The sequence below is a fragment of the Mastigoproctus giganteus genome, chromosome 2, assembly GCF_048544385.1.
Source record: "Mastigoproctus giganteus isolate SK-2022 chromosome 2, ASM4854438v1, whole genome shotgun sequence".
Lineage (NCBI taxonomy): Eukaryota > Metazoa > Arthropoda > Arachnida > Uropygi > Thelyphonidae > Mastigoproctus > Mastigoproctus giganteus.
Genome location: NC_143576.1, coordinates 20,728,593 through 20,751,829, shown reverse-complemented (window position 1 = coordinate 20,751,829; position 23,237 = coordinate 20,728,593). Strand labels below are relative to the sequence as shown.

General features: G+C 37.0%; 1 protein-coding gene across 1 annotated transcript in view; it reads right to left on the bottom strand.

Moving 5' to 3' along the window:
- LOC150089203 (xibalbin-1-like) overlaps nt 1-22,729 on the bottom strand; it is an 87,959-nt gene extending 65,230 nt beyond the window's left edge. Inside the window, exon 1 of the mRNA XM_090390371.1 lies at nt 22,533-22,729. The gene's annotated coding sequence lies outside the window, so the exon portion shown is untranslated. The remainder of the gene's footprint in view (nt 1-22,532) is intronic.
- Between the last annotated feature and the right edge of the window lie 508 nt (nt 22,730-23,237).

Genomic DNA, 23,237 nt, shown 5'->3' with positions numbered 1-23,237 from the left:
ACCCAGGGTATCCCAGCAGAACATCGCCCAAAGCATGACACTGCTGCCACCGGCTTGTTTTCATCTCACGGTGCATCCAGGCGCCATCACTTCCCCAGGTAAACGACGCACACATACCCGACCGTCCACATGGTGCAACAGAAAACGTGATTCATTGGACTAGACGACCTTCTTCCAATTACTCAAGGTCCAGTTCGATGCTCGCATACCCATTGTAGGCGCTGTCGCCGGTGAACCATGGTTAGCATTCGGAGCGGCCTTCGGCTATGCAGCCTCATTTTCAGCAGGGTTCGATGTACTGTGTTGTGATACATTAATCCCGTCACCAGCATTCCAATTACGTTAGCATGAGCAAAGGCACATGATGCAAGAAAGCAAGCTTATATAGCATCAGCCAAAAAAAAAAAAAAAAAAAAAAAAAACCCTTATTTCACCCATCCACTCGCTCCAAATTTTTGTCAAGTTCTGCCTTGAATCTATTTAAGCTATCAACTTCTACAACGACAGATGGAAGTTTGTTTCACCAATCTTCCACCCACTGGCTAAAGGCAAACTTCCGCACTTCTATCCTACAACCGTCTTTCCTCAATTTGAATTTATGCCCTCTCAGGCGATTATTCTGAGCAAGAGGAAGAATCCCATTCGCATTGAGCAGGCTCAAACCATTCAAGGCTTTATACACCTCAATCAGATGACCTCGCAGGTGCCTAGTCTCCAGACACTGTAATTTGCAAAATTTAAGCCTTTCTTCGTAAGAGCAACCCTTTGTTCCATTCAATAATCATGTTGCCCTTCTCTGTACTCGTTCCAACAGCTCAGCATTCTTCTTAAAACGAGTCCTCCAGACCTGTATACAGTACTCAAGGTGTGGCCTGACCATTGCCTTATACAAGGGGATAATCACCTCCTTATCCCTGCTAGAAAAATTCCTGTATATCATTGACAAGACACCATGAGCTACTCTTGCAGACCGTCTGCACTGCTCAGAAAACTTCATATCTGCCTGCACAATTACCCCCAGGTCCTTTTCATTCTCTACCACTGTCAGTGTGGTACCACAGAGTTGATACGTTACTCTGGGATTACTGCTTCCCATATGTAGTACTTTACATTTGTCAATGTTAAACTTCATTTGCCACCTCTCAGCCCATCTGCTCAACTTTTCTAGATCCTGTTGCAGCAGTGTACTGTCATTAGTGTCATTAACAACCCTGCCAACCTTCATATCGTCTGCAAACTTGGACATTAAGTCTGATATACCATCATCAATATCATTTATAAATACAGAAAACAACAATGGACCCAACACTGAACCCTGAGGGACTCCACTAATAACATTAGTCCACGAAGAGCAGCGTCCATTGATTACCACTACCTGTCTTCTCCCATTCAACCATCCCTTTATCGATAGCAGCAATTTGCCTCCAATGCCACACTACTCCAATTTGTGCAGCAGTCTTCCATGTGCAACAGTATCAAAGGCTTTTCTAAGATCCAGATATATCATATCAAAGTTATTCTTTGCATCCAGTTCCTTTGTGACTACATCATAGTATCCAATCAAATTAGTCAGACAAGACTTCCCCTTAACAAACCCATGCTCTGTCCGTGCTATAACTGAAGTCTTGTCTAGATGATCCCACAATGCTTTTTTAACCAGTGCCTCCATTAATTTCCCTGGAATAGAAGTTAAACTAACAGGTCTGTAATTACCTGAGTCTCCCTTTGATCCTCCTTTGTGGATTGGGGTCACATATGCACATCTCCAGTGCATAGGTACTTCCCCTGAGTCCAGGGAATCTCTCATAATTATGGCTAAGGGTTTGCTTACTTCCTTTGCCGGCTCCTTTAATATAACTGGATAGATTCCATCCACCCCAGGTGCCTTTCTTGTGTTTATCTTCAACAATTTCTCCTCCACTTTACTCTCAGTTATTACAAGATTATCTGGCTTACTGGCAGAGTTGAATACACCTTCAGCATTTCCCTCCCTGAATAACTCCTCGTGTGAATTTCGATGTAAAATATTCATTTAGTTCGTTAGTTACCTGAGAAGGATTATCAACAATTGAACCATCGATATCAAGTGGACCAATCTAATTCATCCCCTTCCTTCTAGAGTTTACATAAGTAAAGAACTCTCTGCTGTTTTTCTTTGCATCCTTTGCTAAAGATTTCTCGTAATCTGCCTTCGCCTGCCTAACCTCCTTTGTAACTTGGTTACAGACCAGCTTATATCTATCATAGGCTTCTGTGTCACATGTTAATTTATATGTATCCCATGCATTTTTCTTCTCTGTCACATGTCTAATTAGTTCACCCATTTAGGCCTAAATCTTGAACAATATTTCTTTGTTGGTATGAAAAGGCCAGTAGCTTTCAAGATTAATTCTTTGAATGCTTCCCATTTTGAATTTGCTGTTGGTAACATCATCAGTTGGTTCCACCGTATAGAATTTAAATACTGTCTCAGACCACCGTAGTCACCTTTACTCTTCTTGGTAATTACCTCTTTGAGTAAATCCCACTTCAGCACACTGTGATCACTGCCACCTAGTGGTTCCTTTATCTGCAGATTCTTGATGCATGAAGAATCACTACTGACAGATCAAGGGTATTACTCCCTTTAGTTGCCTCCCGAACATGCTGCTTTAGAAAACAATCATCCAATAAATCCACAAAAGCCTTGCTAGTGTGTGAGTGACAAACCCCAAATTCCTGTCAATATCTGGGAAATTAAAATCCCCCATTATAAGACACTATTTACTGGCCCGCCTTATTTTTCTGCAAAATTGCTCATTATACTCATCAGATTCATTAGGCCTATAACACACACATTTTTCTGTAACACACATACTCTCATTTTTCCTTTCCCAGTGCTTATGTCACATCAAACAGACTCAACATTGCATTGTCCACCCAAATCAACTGGATGCAGTTCCTTAGAATTTAAGTTTTTCTTAACTAACAGCATAACCCCCTCCTCCCTTCCTGTCCTGTCCTGTCTATCCTTTCTGTAAACATTGTACTCTCCAAATTCCAGTTCTGCACTGCTTATGTCTGTTTGGCACCATGTCTCTGATATCCCAACAAAATTACCAGCGAGTTGCGCCACAGTCGCCCTTCTGTTGCCATGTACCATCCGGGAGAGCCTTCGCTTACCTCGAGCATCGATGAGCCGTGGTCATCCAACAGCTTACCAGCGGTTTGTGGGTTTTCCCTCCTCGACCACTTTCGGTAGGTACTAACCACGGCTGACCGTGAGCATCCTACCAGCCGTACCGTTTCGGATATGCTCTGACCCAGTCGTTTGGCATTACAATTTGGTAGGTACTAACTACAATTTGGCCTATGTCAAACTCGCTTAAGTCTGCTGCCTTTCCCGTCTGAAGAACAATAGTAACTGATTAACGGAGCTCAGTATCAGGTGTTTTTTATACCGTGTCCCGACCCGCGCTGTAGTTCACCTGCAGTTACTTAGATTTCCATAACGACTCGCTGGTCATAATGTTTTGGCTCATTGGTGAAGCAGTAACGCTGGGATTGAATACTAGCCCTCAATTTTTTCTGTGGGGATATCTGAAGTCCGGTTCCATCTACAAATATTTTTCCGTCATCAACTAACTTGTATTATTTAAATTTGGCAGCATACCCTTGAAAAGCGTCTTCCGGGTTTATGCTGCTACAGTAATATATAACGCAAATCGATCACAGAACACCTGGTATACCTCTTTCTCCGCCCCCTCGTGTGTATATAGTAGTTCTAAAGCAATTGAGATCATGAAGCGGCGTTGTTTTGTTTGCAAATTGTGTGTTTTGTGGTCGGTTCATTTGTGTTTGCTGGATAAGAAATCCAATTTTCCTGGAAAAATTTGTAAAATCAGCAACTCTAGTCCGAGACCGAAACCAGCAACTAGTCCGAGACCGAAAAATTCCTTCTGTGGAGACAACATTCGAAAGGAGGCTTTTCTCACACGATATGGAAGAAGAGCAATTGCAAATAGTGTACTAGATATGAGGGCACACCGTACCACCCAGGAATAAAATTACTGCATTGCTTATATGTACTATATTGAGACTATTAAACTTATGATCGCTGTGCTCAGCACTATTAGTTACTCTTAATATTTACCAGCGCATATTTAAAATATCATTGAATATAATCAATTTTTAAAATACTTCAATGCCAAAATAAATTCACAAGTAATAATTTTTATCAATAAATACTCTTCACTAAAATATAAGTAAGCAGACCAATAAATTAGAGTGGATAGGCCTAGGGATTGAGTTCAGCTACTTCCAACGGGAAGTCTTCAGAGGATGCTGTAAAAGCAGCCGGTCTGCTCGTGCTACTGAATCAAAACTGCATCACTTAGGTCAACGGTGGCTGATGAAATCATCAAAAACGTTATGGTGCTAATACATACACTGTGGCAGCAGTATATGGAGGGCCCTTTTCTGCTTTAACATGATAATGCACTGTGTCATACAGTACAGCATGTAGTAATTTGGTCTGAAGACACAGGAGTATAAAAGATTCTGTGGCCGGCCCAGAACTTTACTAAACACATTTGGGACAAACTAGAACTACGCTTGGACAAAAACAACATGCCCGAAATTAGTAGCTAAAATGACTGCTGTGTTGAAGGAAGAAATGGGCCAAAAAACGGTTATCAAAGTTTGGTGCCAAGTTTGCGCGGATAGCGCGCAAAAAAGCCAAGGCGGGCTGATATGTTGCTAAGTATTGTATCAATAAAAGGTTCTTTGAAACGTGCAGATGTGAACTTTTTCACACAATTTCTTTAGTAATTATGTGAAACGGGGGGGCACGATACGTGGTTAGCCATTATCTATGATTTAAAGGAAATTATACCCATAATTTCCTTTAAATATATCCAGTAATTTTGAGGGAGGCGGCCAGAGAGTGTGTTGAACCATTGATGTTAATTATGAGGGCATCGTTGGACTCAGGAGAGATTCCTTTGGATTGGAGAAGTGCCAATGTATCGCCAATACACAAAGGCAGTTCTAAGGGTGAAGTCGGTAACTACGAACCGGTTAGTCTGACTTCAGTGGAAGGAAAAATTTTATAGGCAATGATTAAGAGTACAAACTAGGAACATTTAGCTAGAATTGGCACTCTGAAGGACACACAACATGGTTTTGTTAAGGGAAATCATGTTTTACTACTGGTAAGCTATTGTAACAGCTACTCATGAGCTGGGTGCAGGGAACAATTTCGACATAGTTTATTTGAATTTTAGCAAGGCACATGACTCAGTCCCTCGTGATAGGTTACTATATACGCTGGCACACGTTGGGATTACTGGAAAGATTCTAAGATGGATTGCAGCATTGCTGCAGAGGAGAAGGCAAAGAATTGTGACTGATGGATGTTCAGAAGTGGGGGTCCCCCAAAGATAGGTTCTGGGACCACTGTTGTCTGATTTTCATAAACGACATGAACGAAGGGATAAAGGGCGTGATGTCAAAATTTGCAGACGACGTAAAGATTTGGAGAGTTGTTATTGATCTGTGTCAAGCAGCTATGCTCTAATACAGCAAAATGCAAGGTCTTACATTTGGTGGGGTTGAATTAAAAATAGTAGAGGAAGAAAGAGATACGGGAGTTAGGATATGGGCAGATATGAAGCAGTGTAAACAGTTGGCCAGAACAGCTCATGGTGTCTTGTCGATGATATATCGAACAATATTCTGTAGAGACGGTATTATGATCTCTACAATATTCTGTAGAGATAATACCGCTGTACATGGCAATTGTAAGACTGCATTTGAAATACTGTGTCCAAGTCTGGAAATTTCATCTGAAAAAAACAAAAAAAAAAAAAAAAAACAAAGAGCTTCTTGAAACAGTCCAAAGACGGGCAACTCGCATGGTGAGATCCGCAAAAGGGGAAAGACTTCGATTATGTGAGCTACAGAGCTTGGCACCAAACACCTTAGAGGGTGTTTTGTGTTAAAGGATTCCAGAACTAGGCGCATACATTCAAATTACAGGGGAAGAGGTTTAGACTAGATTGCAGGAAGTTTTTCTTTTAGTCGGCGAGTCGTGTTTTTTTTTTTTTTTTTTTTTTGGCCGGTGTAGCAAAAGCCGCTGACCTCCTTGCACTATATGGCTAATACGAATAATACATCTCACGTCGTTTCCTCTCTCTCTCTCTCTCTCTCTTTTTTTTTAGCGATCGCATCTCATTCCACCAACCTGTTCAGAAGCACAAAAATATAAAATAACTACTACAGGACGTTCGCGTGATCCACAGTAGCTCGGGCGTAATGTGCTTACACATTACAGCCGAGAATGGAAGTAATCTGCAAAGGAATGGGAATTTTTCCAGTTTCCCGTCCTCGTTCTGAGTTTGAGCCTTTCAGTGAGTTTCTCCTGATAAACCAACCAGATAACACATAGTTACAGACAACTACACGTCTTTAAAATTCATTACACACGTTTTTGGGTGTAATGGATTTTCACATAACCCCCATGGAGAGGGTAAATCGTTAGTCATCTCAAAAATATCCACGGAACTATAGCTAACCGCAAAATTTACATGATATAATTAAGCAAAAGTTTATTTTATGAAGCAAACTAAAAAAAGAAACTTATGTAAACTTAAAAGCAGTACAGCATTTTTAAAAAGTTCAGTTCAAAAGCGCTTGCACTTCTCTTTATGTAACTGAGTGGCAACTTTATTAGGTACACTTGTATTTTTCAGGAAATGCAGTGCTCCTTCAGTAACAATATTGCGAGTTCTACCATGTAATATAAATCAGGTACGTATGCGGAGATGCTGTATGAGAGCAATTCAGCAAGATTGGGAAAGATGAAAGATATGTGACTTTGAACGTGGCATGGGGTATTGTGAGCTTTATTACTGAAAGCGATTTGTAATTTTAATTTGCAAAGTAACCTGTTTATAAATCAAAAATTTCACACGTTGCTTCATCTGGATGGAGAGCATGAGGTAAGGGTTTCGTGCCAGTCCGAATAACCTGAATTATTAATAACAGAAATAATGGTCTTCAGGAATTATACACGAGTACGAAGCGAAGGTAGTTTTGTTCTCTGCGTCAGCATGGCACAGTCTGGGTCCATTTTTCTGTCAAATTTCTTTAGAGATGAATGCAGAAATTCAACGATGAACCACAAGGTTACCACTCATTCTCTACTGCTCTAAGCTTCAAATATTAAATGGAGTAGAGGCTTTTAGTCACTTGGGAAGTGTATATTTTCTTGAAATCAGCACAACACCAAAACTGCTTCGGCTCCATCTTGAGTCACAATAGTTATTCCAGATAGAGTCGAAACCGAGAGGAGATCGCCTTCAATCTTTGAAGCACTTCGTGGTGCTATGGGTGCTAAATCACTAACCACCATAATATTTTAACAGTCTTACGCTTTTAATATTAATTAATGATTAATATTCATTAATGATTAATATTCATGTTTATTATCTAATACATCCACATTTCCAGTATATGTAACGAAGCACTTGAACATGCCTTTATTTCGATCAGCGTTACGAAGTTACAGGCTCCATTATTTGCAATGTTCACATAATGGAAAGTAGGATCCTTTGGTTCTGTTTAAAATTTCTTGTGCTGGTATTAAATTGTTATTTTGAAAAAGACTTAAAAGTAACCCGTAGTTAAAGCACTTTATTATTGCAGAGGTCGTAAACATGGTACCGAGTTGCACAATAGGTTCTGTTTCTTGCTTTTGCACTTGTCCTGATATTTTCTTTCTGTACCGAATTACACGAAATCGTTGCCTCTGAAAATTGACTGTTGATTACTGAGACTACCGACAGCATTTCGTTGGCTAATATATCACTAACTGGTATCAGTTTTCCTTGTTTTCGTTTATTTTATTACTGGAGTAAAAGTTAGGGCGATGCATAGTTTCCGGCCCTAGCGAAAACATCGTCTGTGAATTCCATAACATTCGCAATAACGGTGCGAGAGTTACTCCTGCTACGGTCGATAACCGGCACGGAATTCCAACAGCTGATCCAGCTTTAATCAGTAAGAACTTTCATTCGCTTTACGCTTCAATTTGTTCGTATAGTGATGCAGGAATCCAACGGATTTTTTCCTTGTTGTCAGATACTGTCAATCTGTTAAAGCACAAAACTTACAAGACTTTCATTCATAGGTCGGTCACACGCGGCGTGTACACTTAGGGTGCATTGTTTTAAATTAGCGCAAAGCCAATTACGGTAATTAATTTTAAATTGTGTCTGTTTGAAGGGCGTCTGTTCTGTGAGCTGGAAGAACCCCATTTTGCTATGGTGGAAAATTTTAATTACCACCTGACACTAACTGAGTACTGGATAAAAAAAAAAAAAAAAACGTCAATCCTTTTTACAGGCGGGGTTGGGGATGAGCCCTTATTGTAAATCACAATATGTTTGGAATAACCCGTCATGGCAGAATTCTGGGAGCTATAAAGGTAAGATACTTGAATATCATAATGAATGTACAAAAACTCCCACACACAACATTTATACGATTAAAACTGAAATAACATAAAAAGTGTAAGCAGGTAATTTTCAAGGAAATCTTTCTGTCTGTAAGAGAAATTCTTTGAATCAAATGATACCTAAAGTTGCCCATAGATGGACAGTGGACACGATTCGAATGCAATCAGCAGACCTTGCTTTCTGTTTCTTGCTTTTTCAAAACTACCACCGCTACTCAGAAGTCAGTGGATTGAAGACAGGTTTGTAATACATTCTCTGTTGATCCGACAGTAGCCAAAAGTATGCAATGTACTAGAATCCCTTGCTATCACAACAACAGGGAAAGAATACTGAGAAAATAAACACTTCAACTTGCTTAAAGCGTGATTCGTCTTTAATTTCTCAAAGAACCTGCGCATCACGTGGCTAAAAGAACAACTTAAACACGGTGATCTTTTTGTACTCTTCAGGTTGTTAACTCCTCCGACTTTTATTAGGCCCCGGAGAATAAACAGGAAATTTATTTCTTTATTTAATAGGTAGAATTTAGATGACTTAGTACAGATAGTTAGCCCCTTGGTGACTGAAGCGGTATCTACTAAATGGCATCATCAAATAGCTTAGAGAAGGAAGAAGCATCAAGGCCTAGACGGCCACTTCAATCGGAATTCAGGAACAACAACCCAGTCTGCGAAACGTGTTTACAATCACTATTATAAATACTTCAACTTATTGAGCATCAGACGGATATTCTCATGATGGCAACTACAGGAAATAATTGCTAGAAAACATAATCAGTGTAATATAAATAATTTAATAGCGATTTAAAAGGAAACTAATCAAGGGCCTAAACAAATACAGAAGCAGAAAAGGAGACACCTAATCATCTGGTACACTGATTGAAATTTATGTTAGCAATCTGCATTTATTTTTTTCTTTTATCTAATCAACGTCAGAAAAACATGATTTTGTGGAACCTTACACAGCTAGTACTGAAAAGCATTTCATGAGAAGCATTTCTGCAAATTTATTATATTGTACCATAATAAATTTAGATATATAATAGAAATAATAATTTATATACTAAGGTGAACAATAGAGACTAATATTATTATCAATGACAAAATAATATAACTTTTAAGTTAATTAACATTTCAATTAAAATATTACTATTTGAATTGGTAATTAACGCACGAAAAAAAAAATATCACTGCAAACTTAAAATACCAAACAAAGTAAGCTTTCCTTGTCTACAATTGGTTTAATAAAACTGATAAATAATAACCATCATCATTACCGTAGAAGTGTGATCAAGCAATACCACGAAATTTGGTAATTTTTTTTATTCTATCTTGTAAACTCCTTTGCCCTATGTGGACGTCCTGGTGTGTAAACAGAAAATTTATTTATTTATAAATAACATGAGAAAGTTTAAGAAACTAACTTTCATTGGATACGGCAGGATAATAAACTAGTTTGTTACTAGTCCTCATTAGAAAGAAAGCAGTATCCCTGGCAGGGTTTTCTAGTTCGCGCAAAACTTGGGTAGATGCACTAGCCTAAGTCTTTTTAACACCGTTCCAGCCTCATAGCCCTCGTGGTAGCACAGTTGGTAGGATCCCATCTTCCCAACAACGGGTGGAAAGACCTTAGTTCGAATCCCACCGATGACGGTAATTTTTATGGGTTTTTTTCACAACGTGGCATAGTTAGTCGGTCTCAGGCGGGGGTAGCATGGTTTTTCTCCCGGAAACTTGGATTTTTCGTCCAGAAAACCGACCTTAGAACATGCAATTTACAGACAATATACATGGAGCAATATGGGCTTGTCGCTGATGCTCCTAAAACCCAACAACAACCAACCAGCCTCATATCACGGAGAACAACTGTCAGCTAAGAAAACATGTTCTGGATCAATTCTAACCTAAATCAAAGTGTTTATATATCCTATTGCCTCGAATATCGGTTGAGTAAAAGATTTAATGAGACAACAATCTTTAATATCGGCCTGTTAGTACAAGTTGCCGTAAGGAAAGGTTAGGAACTCTGAAGTCCACAATGTGGGAAGAATAAGATATAAGGTGGGCCACAGATAATCGTATTAACGAATAGTACACTTTTATTGAAAGTGTACTATTCGTAGAAAGAAAAAAAAAAAAAGAAAGATAAAAGACTGATTCCCTAGCTCTTGCTTGCTCACTGAATACAACTGACAGTATTGCATTCGACGAGGAAGACGAGGACCAACCAGTGAAAATGCTTGTTTGCTTTTGATAATTTTAATGATTAATTAGTGTTTTGTGTGTGTTTATGGTAATGTGTCTTCATAAGATGAGCTTGTGTCCTTAAACTGCGATGTGAATAAAATTTTTCCAATAACCCCACGCAATGAGAGTGTTCTATTCATTAATATTAACACGAGAAAGGAAACCAGCCTGAGGACATACATTTCAGTCAGAAACTAAACTTAGCTTTGAAACGAAGCTCATACAAAATCGCGAAAAGAATAAATATATCTAAGACATTATGAAATTTCTTTGGTCTAGATTTAGTCGTGTTCCTTCAGGATCCTGAACAGATGTGAAATGTTCGTAAAAACTTGAAAACTTTTTATCTCTCAGTTTCGCAGACAAATTGCTATCCGTTACAGATACAGTGGGCTAATTTCAAGGAATGATACAATTCCCTTCCCTGCTAGATCATCCGACTTGGTTCCATGATTTCCTTTGTTTTTATGGGGCTGTTGTAAAGCTCATGTATAAAAACAATTCCAAAGAGAGTTGAAAGAAAACAATCAGATATGCAATCGATGGAATTAGCGAAGAAACAGGAGCTGCCATAATGAAAAAAGTTCTATGCGACAAAGACAGTACGTGTTGATGGTGCATATTCATCTAGTCCTTTTCTATAAATGAGCTCAATTTCGCCAGCTTGAAATTACCATAATAAATATATATAAGTTTACTTTTGTGTGATATTTCAATTCTACAGCTATAATGTATTTAATTTTATAATCACTTTGTGCCCACTCTGCGTGAGAGTAAAAAGAAGTGTATGGCTATGCGTGAACGTGTATTTTATATCGTGACCAAAACCAAGTATAAATTGTTATGTAATTTTCGCAGTGCAAATAATATTATACAATAACTACGAAAATTGAACGTCCTCTAACTCTAAATCTAGGAGAATAATCCTAAAATACCTTCGGCTTAGATGTTCCCAACTCTACTGTTGTTACATTGTTTCTTTAATCCACTAAACACAATGATAATAATAATTATTATTACTGGGTTACTCCAGAGGCCATGAACAACCCACATAGGATGAATAACTTAATCTACTTTCAGCAAAGTTAATCAAGCAGATAAACGCGAGCGGATAGAATCACTTGTGCTACTTGTTTTGCCCTAATAATTAAATACACGTTAGTTTATGTACGCAGGGACTGGTTACTCTTCAGGGGCGTTCAAGTTTTAATCAATTTTTTCTCTTTTTCTATCATTAACAGAAGTGAAAAGTAAAGAACTAATTATTTTGTTACCAATTGATTATATAATAATATATAAAAGTAAATGTTTTCACTTCACTGCACATACCTCACTAAATAATAATTACTTCCCATTTTGTATCTTGCAATCCAACGAGTGAAATGGGATATCTGTGATTAATACAATAAGCAAAAAGATTCGTGATTTATGTATTTAGTAAACTGATAACAAAAACAAGACTTATGCGCGAACTGAGAAAATTTCGTTTCTGCGTATCCGCCATATTGTCCATCCATTCCATCAGTTAACGAGGGCGAAAAACATAACATCCAGTGTTTCAGCCACAATGAACGATATATTATGGATAGACTATGTGATATGTATGGGGAAAAATAGAAATAATAATTGCCGGATTTCTATTTTTCTGATTTTAATTAAATTTGGAATGGCTGGAAAAATCTTTCTAAAAGATCCAAGTATAATATTTCATGAATTTATATATCTACTGGGAGTCGAGTTATTACATGCGGATGGACTGACAGACAGGGTAAACACAATACGCGCTTATGCATACATATGTGAACGGTCTAAAAAATTGTCATCACTATAAATTCTAATTTTCTTTTCATAAAGAAAAATATGTAGGACCTATGTGATTATTTTTACTGAGTTTTGCTCTTTATCTCTACAGTTTATGGAATACTTATATTACATCACTATTTAATTTAAATAAATCATTGCTATTGATTTGTTATTTTGACGATAAACGAAATCAGAATATGAAAAAATATTTCATTAAAAGCTGTTAATTTAAAAATTTAATACATATAAGATAAACTGAATTTACCTACAATTATTTTATCAGTCCGCGATAGATTTTGGATTAAGAATATGATCATTGCATGCCCCGATGATAAATGTCAACGGGCACCACTTTCAGAAGAGGTGGTAAAGACACGTGTAGCTATCATAAAAGAATGTGTTATTGTTTTCGGATGAATCAAAATTCCATGTTTATGGAATTGTCGATAAATAAAACACTGCATTACGTTCGAGAAATTTGTCTTCTTCCTTGGGAATTTTTTGCAAATATTTTTCCGAGGATGGCCGGGTTGAAAAAGCCGGAATAATTCACAGGGAAATTCCTACTCCCTCCGACTGAGATCGGTTAATTACAGAGATTAAAGAGGTCTTTAAGAATTCCACCAGACTCCGATGGAACTGTAAGTGGAACTCAGATCTCTACAATCGAGTGACAAAACCACTTCATTCTCACAGAGGAGAGAATAAATAAACACTCCAGTACCAAACTCAATGTCTAGTGCAGTTTATGTGCAATCAAAGCGCAGAACCGTTCTTCTTTTACGAGGTAGCCTTAGGAACCGATAACTATCTTAATATGGTAGGGAATTTCACATTTTTCACAAGTCCCAATCTTCTAAAATAATGTCAATTTTCAACAAGACGAGGATTGCACACACCGGAGTTCGGTGGGTGCGTAAATTTTTGAATTACCAATAAGGTCCTGTATGTCGCTTGGAAAAAGTTATCCAATACTACGATCTTCATCTTCGCTAAACTTCAACCCTCCAGGACTTTTTCTATATGGTTATATTAAAGACATGTTCATGAAACGTATCTTTAATATAACACCCGTGAAAATGGGGATGGCCGGTGTAATCGACGAGGCAACGTTGGAAAGAAAATAAATGACGTAGTGATTTAGATATTAAATAACGCACAATATTGAGGCACATTATTTTTGATAATCAGTTGTTGCTAGCGCCATTTTTAGCATATATTCGTAAAGCGCGTTTTGTCCGCCCGTTCGTATATAATTGCTCGACTTCCATAAAATTTTATGAAATAACAATGAAGCAATGTAATAATTCGGCTTTCATATTCGGATTTTCATAGAATTTTGTCAGAAAAATTTGTCGAGCCATTAAAAATTTAATTGAAATCGGACCCACAGAAATCCAGCAACTGTTTTCTTTGTCCATCAGCACAATAACCGGACTCTCGGTGGATGAATTTTTTTAGGAATCCGGAAATTATTATTATTATTTTTTAATTTTTTATTCATATACCGCATATTGCAACTGAAGCACTGGGCATTATGTTTGTTTTAGTGCTCTGATTGGAGGAATGAAGAGGCAATATGGCGGATGAACAGAAACGAAATGTTCTCGGTTCGCGTTGCTTTTTGCTTGTTTTTTTTGTTATAAACCAAGAATGATTACTATTTGCTAACGTACCTGATGTATAACTCACTGCGTACATTAACTAACTTGCTGTGAATTATCTTAACCGACAACAATGTGTAACAGAATATTAAGAAAGAGAAAACAAAACCAGAGAAGTATATAAGAAGCATACAACCATTGCCTGCACTTTGTTTGACTTAGTATGATAATAGCCATTACAAGCAGCGGATGATTACTTTGAAAAGAACCCTGGCATTCTGATATATGAACTATCAGAAGTGTATGAATTAAAATTTGCATAAAAATAACTTTTTACGTTGTATGTAGTACATCGGAAATTTGAAAAAAATTTATACAGATATTCAAATGAGTAGGGTCACATGCGTGTTAGATCCTTCTCCTGTTTTGGACAGCCTGCAGCATCTTGCCGGCATCCCAGCACTCTTCTTGGATAGACGCTGAATGTATTTAGAGCAGTGATGTTGAACATAATCTGTCTTAGCCTTCTGTAATTAATTATTGACTCGATCTCTGTATCTTTTATTTTACCCAATATAGATATTGTATATAGGTGTGTTTACCCTCCTAGTACTTGATTGCTGTAACGTAACGTTTCTTTACCCGATCAAATAAACAAATAAATAGATCTATTGGTGGATTGTTTGTTGTTTTTTTGGTTTTTAGGAGCATTAGCAACTAAGGCCATATTGCTCCGGGATATGCGGTGGTCATTCCCCGACCTTTCCACATCATCCGTATTTGGTGGTGACGGGCTCGAACCCCGGTCTAATCAAGAAGCGTGTGCTACGCACTGCTGCTCCTTCCCACCTGGCTACGGAGGCGCTATTGGTGGATTAAAAAAACAAACAAATTTCAGCGTGAGCAGCATTATTAAAAAGGTTGAGAAGCGCTACACCAGCAACAAGTATACAAAGATCCATTTCCTCAAAATGGCTTCGTCTTTAAAGACGCCTAGGGAGAAATGAAAAATATCCCTTTAGGCTCTGCCTTTAAAAGAAGAGGTACTGGTTGAAACACATTTTTGCTTTTACCTTCTCAGTCTTTTTCGAGCTTCTGAAGTCTTTAGTTCCTCTTCACGAGCCTTCACTAGATCTCACATTCAAATCCCACCAGTTTAATTCCGAGATGACATAAATAATCGCCAGATCTCGACCTTATTGAAACGACAAAGTAAAAGTAGCTTAAATTCAGCAGGGGCTTTTTATCCAGAAGAAATCGTTAAAAAGTGCCCGTGTATTATCTTTCAAGGCAAATCTGGTTAGGTAAAAACTGAGGAATGCTCAAATGTTTGTGCTATTTTTCAGTAATGCTAAAAAACCAAATAGAAGCGGTAAAAAACCGACATTCACTGAATCACTTGGTCATCAGTTGCATTAAGACTTAATTTCATGGAAGATAAAAAGTTGAAATTTCTAACTTCCAACTTTTTACCTTTTTTATGTTTTTGGATTTCTGCTTTTGTACACTGATCTATCACTACTTTAAGTTTTATTAACTCATTACCACATGACTGAATGGGACGGTTCAGAGTTTTTAAACAAGATTTCACTATTGCTAAAAGTATCATGCTGTCAATTTTGAACATGCAAAAATATCTTGTCTCGACTTAAAAAGTTTATAATTTTGGAAAAAATTCTGACATCATTAAACTCGGGTAGCATTTTTACTATTGTAACTTATACATAAATAGTGTTTCACTTTTTAACAATTTTATGAATTCTATTTGGAGATAATGCTCATTAAATAAAAGCAGAAGCCAGTTTGATAGCCCCGACCTGCTGTTTGGGGCTGTCACATCAGTCTCTGCCCGTACAAATGTTTAAGTACGTCCAGGAGATAAAAGGAAACCGCCTACCACAGATAAGAATTACAAGTGAAACATGCGGAAAATTTCTCACTAAAGCCGTCGTAGTGATTTGGCCGCTTCAAATAAAGTTTAGCTCCAGACATCTGATGGCTGCCTGCGCCAAATGCGAATCTGGAGGCGACCTTCAGCTGATACTTGAACGTTGGCTTCAGCGCGTCCGACTCTCGTGTTAATCCAGGATATGTACAGCTACAAGCAAGTCAATTCTGCCACCTTTAACGCTGAGACAATTCTCGTGATACGAAAGTAATTCCATCCAATTTAAGTGTTCCTCACTCACAAAGTTGGTTCCTTTCCTGGTTCGGCTGGAACCTTCGGGTTTAAGTATTTCTCCGAGTTATAGAATGGCAGAAAAAAAATAAAATTTCCAACCTATTTTGAGATGGTTACGTATTATTATTATTTTTTTTTATTATATTCTTTTTAGTATGTTGCATAACTGCTTAATATATGTCATGTACAGCAGCTTTTATGGTTCTAAATATCAAATTATAGATTTGTGCAACTAAACAGTTATCACAAAAGAAGTCCTTCTAGTAATTTTTTTACTAATAAATAATATTTAAAAATTACTTTTTAGTTATAAAGTACATGAGGGTTAGTTCACGAGTAACGGTGGCACAAAAATTATTACGATGAAAATTCCCATAAACTTCTAAGATTATTTTTCACTTAGAGCTTTTACTTAAGTTTTGAACTCAAGCAAATGATTACGTTAAATAAGTAGAGGGAAGAAATGTCGAGCGCAGAGTACTTTACAAAACCACACACTTAAGCTAAACATTAATTAATACTACTTCATTATTTTACCATACTATTTATTTTCTTTGCGAGCTTGAAATTTTTCGTATCAATAACATTATTACTCTGTAGAAAAAGGTTTGGATATTTGGTTATCAACACTGAAACTCCAGCTGACGTGAAAAAAATGGTTGCGTAGAGCATTGAGCAAAAAAGTGTTTATTGTTAAGGAAAACATATTATAGAAGTGGGAATTATGGTCAATTAGGGGGCAATTTTTGTACCTTTTTTTGGACGGATGATTTTTATGTCAAAGACAGGGTGTCTCAATTTGTTTCGACAGGACTGTGAGAGATCCCATACTGCAAGAATTGTCCTGGAGTTCCTGGTTGAAATTTTTGACAACAGGGTGGTTTCTAACCGCTACCGTGAGGCGTATGGCAAAGGACAGGCGGGCTTCCAATGTCATCTGATTTAAACCAAGGTGATTTTTATCTCCGGTTTATGTCAAAGACGGAGTGTTTTAAAAGAATCCACGAACAACTCGTGCGATGAAGAAAGCGATTGAAGATGAAATTTTTTCTATGTCCAAGAAACGGTTGAGCATGTTCTTCTCAACTTCATTACATTCCGAGTACGACATATTGATAAACGTGGAGGACACGATGCACATATTGTGATATGAATTTCTAAACACTGCAACATATAGTTCAAGTGTTAATTTCTGTTTCTAAACAGTAATTTATTCTTCTGATGAATAAAATGGTATGCTTAATAAAAAAAAAAATCGCCCCGTACATCATCCATAATACATATAGAGATATATCAAGAAGAAATTCATGCAAAACATGCACTAGCTTTGAATGATTACCGTAATTATATAAAATTTTAAAATTTATGCAATTAGTCTCAAGTATGTGAGATTATGAGTTTGAACAGACGAGATTCATCTATTCAAATACATCTGAAAGGCTTATTTTTATGTTAAGATAAATTGATTTATGAATGATGATGAGGGAGTATTCCAAAACAAATGAAATAATTGCTTGTTTATTTAAATATTCATCTAAAGGACGCGCGATTACATTAACACGTTGGCTCAGTAATATTCTAATCTTGAATAAACAGTGGTTTCATTTTTCAAAAATTACCAGTGTACTTTAAGCCTACAATATAATGAGGATTCTTAATTGAAGTTTGGTTGAGGAAATGCACAATATCAGTGCCATTCAAAAGTTAGCAGATTTTGTCAAAGAACGAAAGTAATAAAAGGATTGTCCTTGGAAATGCCACTGATAATAGCAGCACATCATTTAAATGTCGTGGAGGAACAATTAAAATTAATGTAGGAAGCGCGGGAGGAGTGCCCAAAAAGGGTTAATAAAGTGAGCTTATTTTGAAACCTAATATTATATCATATTACTTGATCCTAGTGGAACAATAAAAATAATTTTATATAGTCGCGATAATATTTTTAAAAAAAAATCAGTTACGTTGGTAACAAATATAATGAAATATAGAATAAAAATCATCCTGAATTCTTTCTTCCATTCTGATTGATACGACATAAATAAGAGGGAACCAGATGACAGATAACTATTTCTTCAAGAGAACAACCAAACGGCTTACAACCGAAAGATCTATTTAATAAAGACCATACCAATGATTTTGTTTTTAAAAAGCGAGTTGTTTTTTTTTTTTTTTTTTTTTTTTTTGAAAGCAGAGTCTCTTAAACTGAAGCATTAAATATATTGTTCATAATTATTGATGGACGAGCCATCCAGTGGGAAGATAAAACACATCCTCTCTGAAAGTGTTCCTGTTCACTAACAAGTTCGCTTTGTAATCAGATTTATATATTGATCTCTTTTTGGGAATTATGATTAGCGTACCGGACTTGATGGTGATGATTAAACGGTTTTATAAAGTCCCATTCTGAACTTATTAGAGCGTGCCAAACAGCAGTAAACGATTAGCTAGAAAACTGATCTCAAAATCTTGTTTCTTCAGCGTAGATGAAGTGTACAACTTACGAATTCAGTGCCATTAGCTGTGGGCTACTTATAGCTAAAGGCCATGGTAGTAAAATGATGTAAAGTTTCGTTCTTTTGCTATTAAAGGAAGGAAAGCGAATAGTAAAATAATCACTAATCCAATCTAGAGTGTGCCGTGAAAGTCACTATGCGATAAGCTTCCCATACAACAGAATCACCGGAAAATCAGAACATGAATCTGCATCAAAGATTCATATTACGTCGACGAAGGCTATATCAACCAGTGTACTCTCTCCAAAGATTTCTTAAAACACAGCAATCAAATTAAAAACTGAAAGGAACGATTGTCTACTGAGAATCCTCTGGTGATCATAAAGGAAGACTAAAAAAGCGCCGGACTATCTTTTTGTTTTTGCAGGGTTTAAACTGAAAAGGAAAATGCTATGAACGATCTAATGCCTTACAGCAGAACCAACACCACGAGTTTTCACAAGTTTTTTTAGTCTTTCTTTGCACTACCTTCCAACAAATGGCATCGGAAAATCATTATTCTGCATTTTTTTAAAACAAGGTATTTTACGATTTATATAGAGACCACCTGCTATTTGATGAGGGACCATTGAGCATGTCACGGAACATCTCACTTTAACAAACCAGCGAATAACCTCTAGATTGTTTTGTGTGGCGCATCGATAACTTGGTCATAGTGCGCGCCTCTATGGTATGCTATTTCATATTGACCTTTTTTTTTTACTGTGTTATGTCTTTGTAAGCGTGTGGTTAAGGGTCGATTTTTTACGTTTTTCGTGCTAAGAAAATCAGAATAAATCAAGGGGAAAATCTAGTTCGATCTCGGACGCAATCTGAATCTATACCGCTCCAACAAGTGGAGAACCTATTATATTGAAGAGTATTTTTTAGGAAACGGGCCACTAATTTAAAACGAACGAAAAAAGTAATAGATATATGTACAATAATTCAAATAATTTTTTAAATGTTCTAATCTCTTAAGGATATTCAGTGTATTTAGAAAAAATGATTTTTTTGTCTATTCTTGTAATTAAATGCTGTCCTCTCTATAACGTTTAAACTACCAGGAAACTATATTAGGAAAACGGACAAAACCTGGACTATTAGGAAAATGGACGAGCCATCCACTGGAATGGCTCATCCGTTTTCCTAATACAGTGTCCTGGAAGAATTATATTTTCTGGAAGAATTATATGGTCATTCTACTTACAACAGATTTTTAATTCTTCCTCATTGTCAATAAGCTCAAATATCTTATTTTAATACTACAAAAGTTTAAAATTTCACGGGAAATCGAACGGAAAATAATCTCAAGTACCTTCAGATACCGATTCTTGGGATTATCTTCGAAGAAAAATTGTCTTTATGAACCATAATTCCTTCACAGGAGGAACCTACAACTAAGACGGAGTGCTAAACAACACCTATTACATAATCAACAACTCAAAACAACATGATTATCAAATAATTCAGCCATTTGTCGTCTATGCGAAATCGGAGCATCAGCAGTCGCCACAAAGATTAAACACATCTCTTAAGATGTATACTGGCTGATGTAACGGGATGGCTTACAAAGACAGATGTGCAGTTCACATTTCGTAATACAAGAAAAAAAAATCATTTCTGAAGAGATGAAAAAATGCAACTGAAACGATGGCTGAGAATGTTGATACTTCATTCTTTTTGAGCCGTCTGCTACGAGGATCCCAGGTCAGACACTTCGAACTTAACCAACGCTTTGTCATAACAGAATTAGTCCAGAAAGATGATTCTGATTCCTTTCATTTCAGATTTTGCACCAAACAAAACACACAGTAAATGTGTGGAAAAAGATTACCGATTAAGGAAAATTGAATTGTCATTATGAATAAGTGTTAACTACAAACAAACAGAACTGATGTTTCTAATACTTACAAAATTTAATAAAAGTTGAAGTGTAACAAATTTGATTAACAGTCAATTGAACCGCCAAGCCAAAGGCTGAAATTATGTAATTAAAACTTAGTATACGTAATTATATAGATGGGGCATATAGGGCAAAAGGAGGATTACCCTTTAATTTACGCAGCTGGCTACGAGGCCTTTAATTGCGATTGTATGATCTAATTGGTGCAGAATAAAAATTGTATATCCAAACTGAACGCAAACATTATTTTATCTGAGACATCGTTGTTAGAATACAGAATATAGTTGCTTTTGACATGTCCTTAAGAGGCTATCGTACATTCTACTAGTTTAAGTGTAAATTACAATAACTGAGAGAGAGAGAGAGAGAGAGAGAGAGAGAGAGAGAGAGAGAGAGAGAGAGAGAGAGAGAGAGAGAGATAAAAAGCCGAGAGTCTCTCACAATAATCTGACATTGCAGGTAATGAAATAATTGGTACTATTTCAATGTTTCCCGGATAGGATAATTAAAAAAACCCACAATTTTACAATAACACCTCACATTGCAGGTGCCTATGAGAAATACAACACTTATTATCGGGTCTTCCATAAATGAATGTGACAAACACTACACTTAACAAAAGGCCTGACGTAGCCCAGTGGTTAGGAGCGAGAGTGCATAGCACGCGTTCCTTGAGTGGACCGGGGTTCAAGCCCGTGACTACTAAATACGATAAATATTTGTATTGACGATTTATTGTAAACTCTACTGACTTGGTTGTCGTGCCGGAGTATAAACAGAAAAAAAACTGTTGGACAATATCACGTCATTCCATGACAGATATTTCGTTTCACGCGTAAAAACCAAACTGTCCTTTTCAAAGACCAAATCATGCGAGAACTGTATACTTTACAATGAAAGACATGTAGGATGTAGTGTCTTCAATGTAACAATGTAAGTATGTTCCATATTGTAAGTATGTTTCCGATGTTGACATTTATTTATTTAAAAATAAATAAATACAAATCGAGGAATTTCAAAGGAAAAAGATTCCGGAGAAAACTCGGTATATTCGGTAACGTGAATCTAAGGAGAGTTTAAATTCACGCGTAACTTCAATTTAATAAGAGATTAAAAAATGATGTCAAGAACCTTCGGCCATCGTTTCTTGGAATAACATTCAAAGAAAAATTTGTCTTCACGAACCATATGCAATTCCTTCATAGGACGAATCTACAATCAAGGCGGAGAGCTAAACAAAACCTTTTACATAATCGAGAACTTAAAACAACATAGTTATCGAATAATTCAGCTAGTCGTGGTCTACGTAAAATCGAAGCATCAGCGGCCACCACAAAGATTAAATACATCTCTTGAGAATACTGGCTGATCTTTTCCGCATCCACTATTAAGTCTTCCGGCCAGAAAGCTTTTCGTTACGATTTTTTCTTATTTTTCTCTTTTGAAGGTGAAAACCTTGAAAAGAGATCGGGCATGTACCGTAACTGGTATAGTCAATCAAAACTGTCTTCTGTTGGTGGATGGTCTTGTTTTGGCTTTCCACCAGCAGCCGCAGTATTAAAGATATCAATACGCCTACAGAAAAAAAATGGGGAACTATGCCGATTACCAAATGTTTTGTACGTTTACAAGCATTGCATCGAGGGAGAAAACGCTATTTCGAGGAAAATTATTCTGAATTGTAATTTTGTACATTAGCATTCGTCTCTGTCACGTGACATGCATTAATATGTAAAGCAAGCAACGAAGCACTTCTGAGAAATGAACAAATAATGGTAGCGAATAAGGAAACTTGCCTTACCTTCGGCACGAAGGTCAGGTATGATGCAGGACACCAGGTATTTGGAGGACTGCTACTTCAGCAAGAAGAGGTCGGGAGCTCAGAAGGTGAATATCGTGGGAAGAAGGATTCTCAATACTACACTCTCCGGTTAAGTTCCGCATCTGCCGTAGATCGGGAAAGTAACAGATAACCTCACTGTCGTGCGGCTACTACTGTTTAGCTGTTGCATTTGCTCATGCGTGTTGAGTTCAATCGATTGGACTCTTAACTGTCTTAGTCGCAATGGCAGGGAGAAGATTTTGCAGCCTTTTTCTTGGTCTTTTCTCCCCTTTTAAATATCTTCAGTGTTTTCCAAGGGTAGACGGTGAAAAAGCCATTTTCTCTATGCTGTCTCTGAGGATTTTAAATGAATCACTTCATCGTGGCTAATTAGTTTCATCTTAATCATAGGGTCGTAAAGTTTTTCACCCTTCACGGTTACGTGATTGAAGCGGAACGCACACGCAGATTAGTGGAAAGAATCTGGATTCCTTCAGAGATCTAGTGGCAGACATCAGCCGCACCTCAATGCTCAGAGGACAATCAGTTTAACCTCTTGCATAGCTTCCAACTTCTGGTTTTTGGAAAAGCTGTAAGCAAGAAAAAAAAAGATTTTTCTGCAAAAACGGGCGAAAAATAGGAGTTCTTCGCAAAAAGCACTAAATTTTTTAAAGTCCACATTGC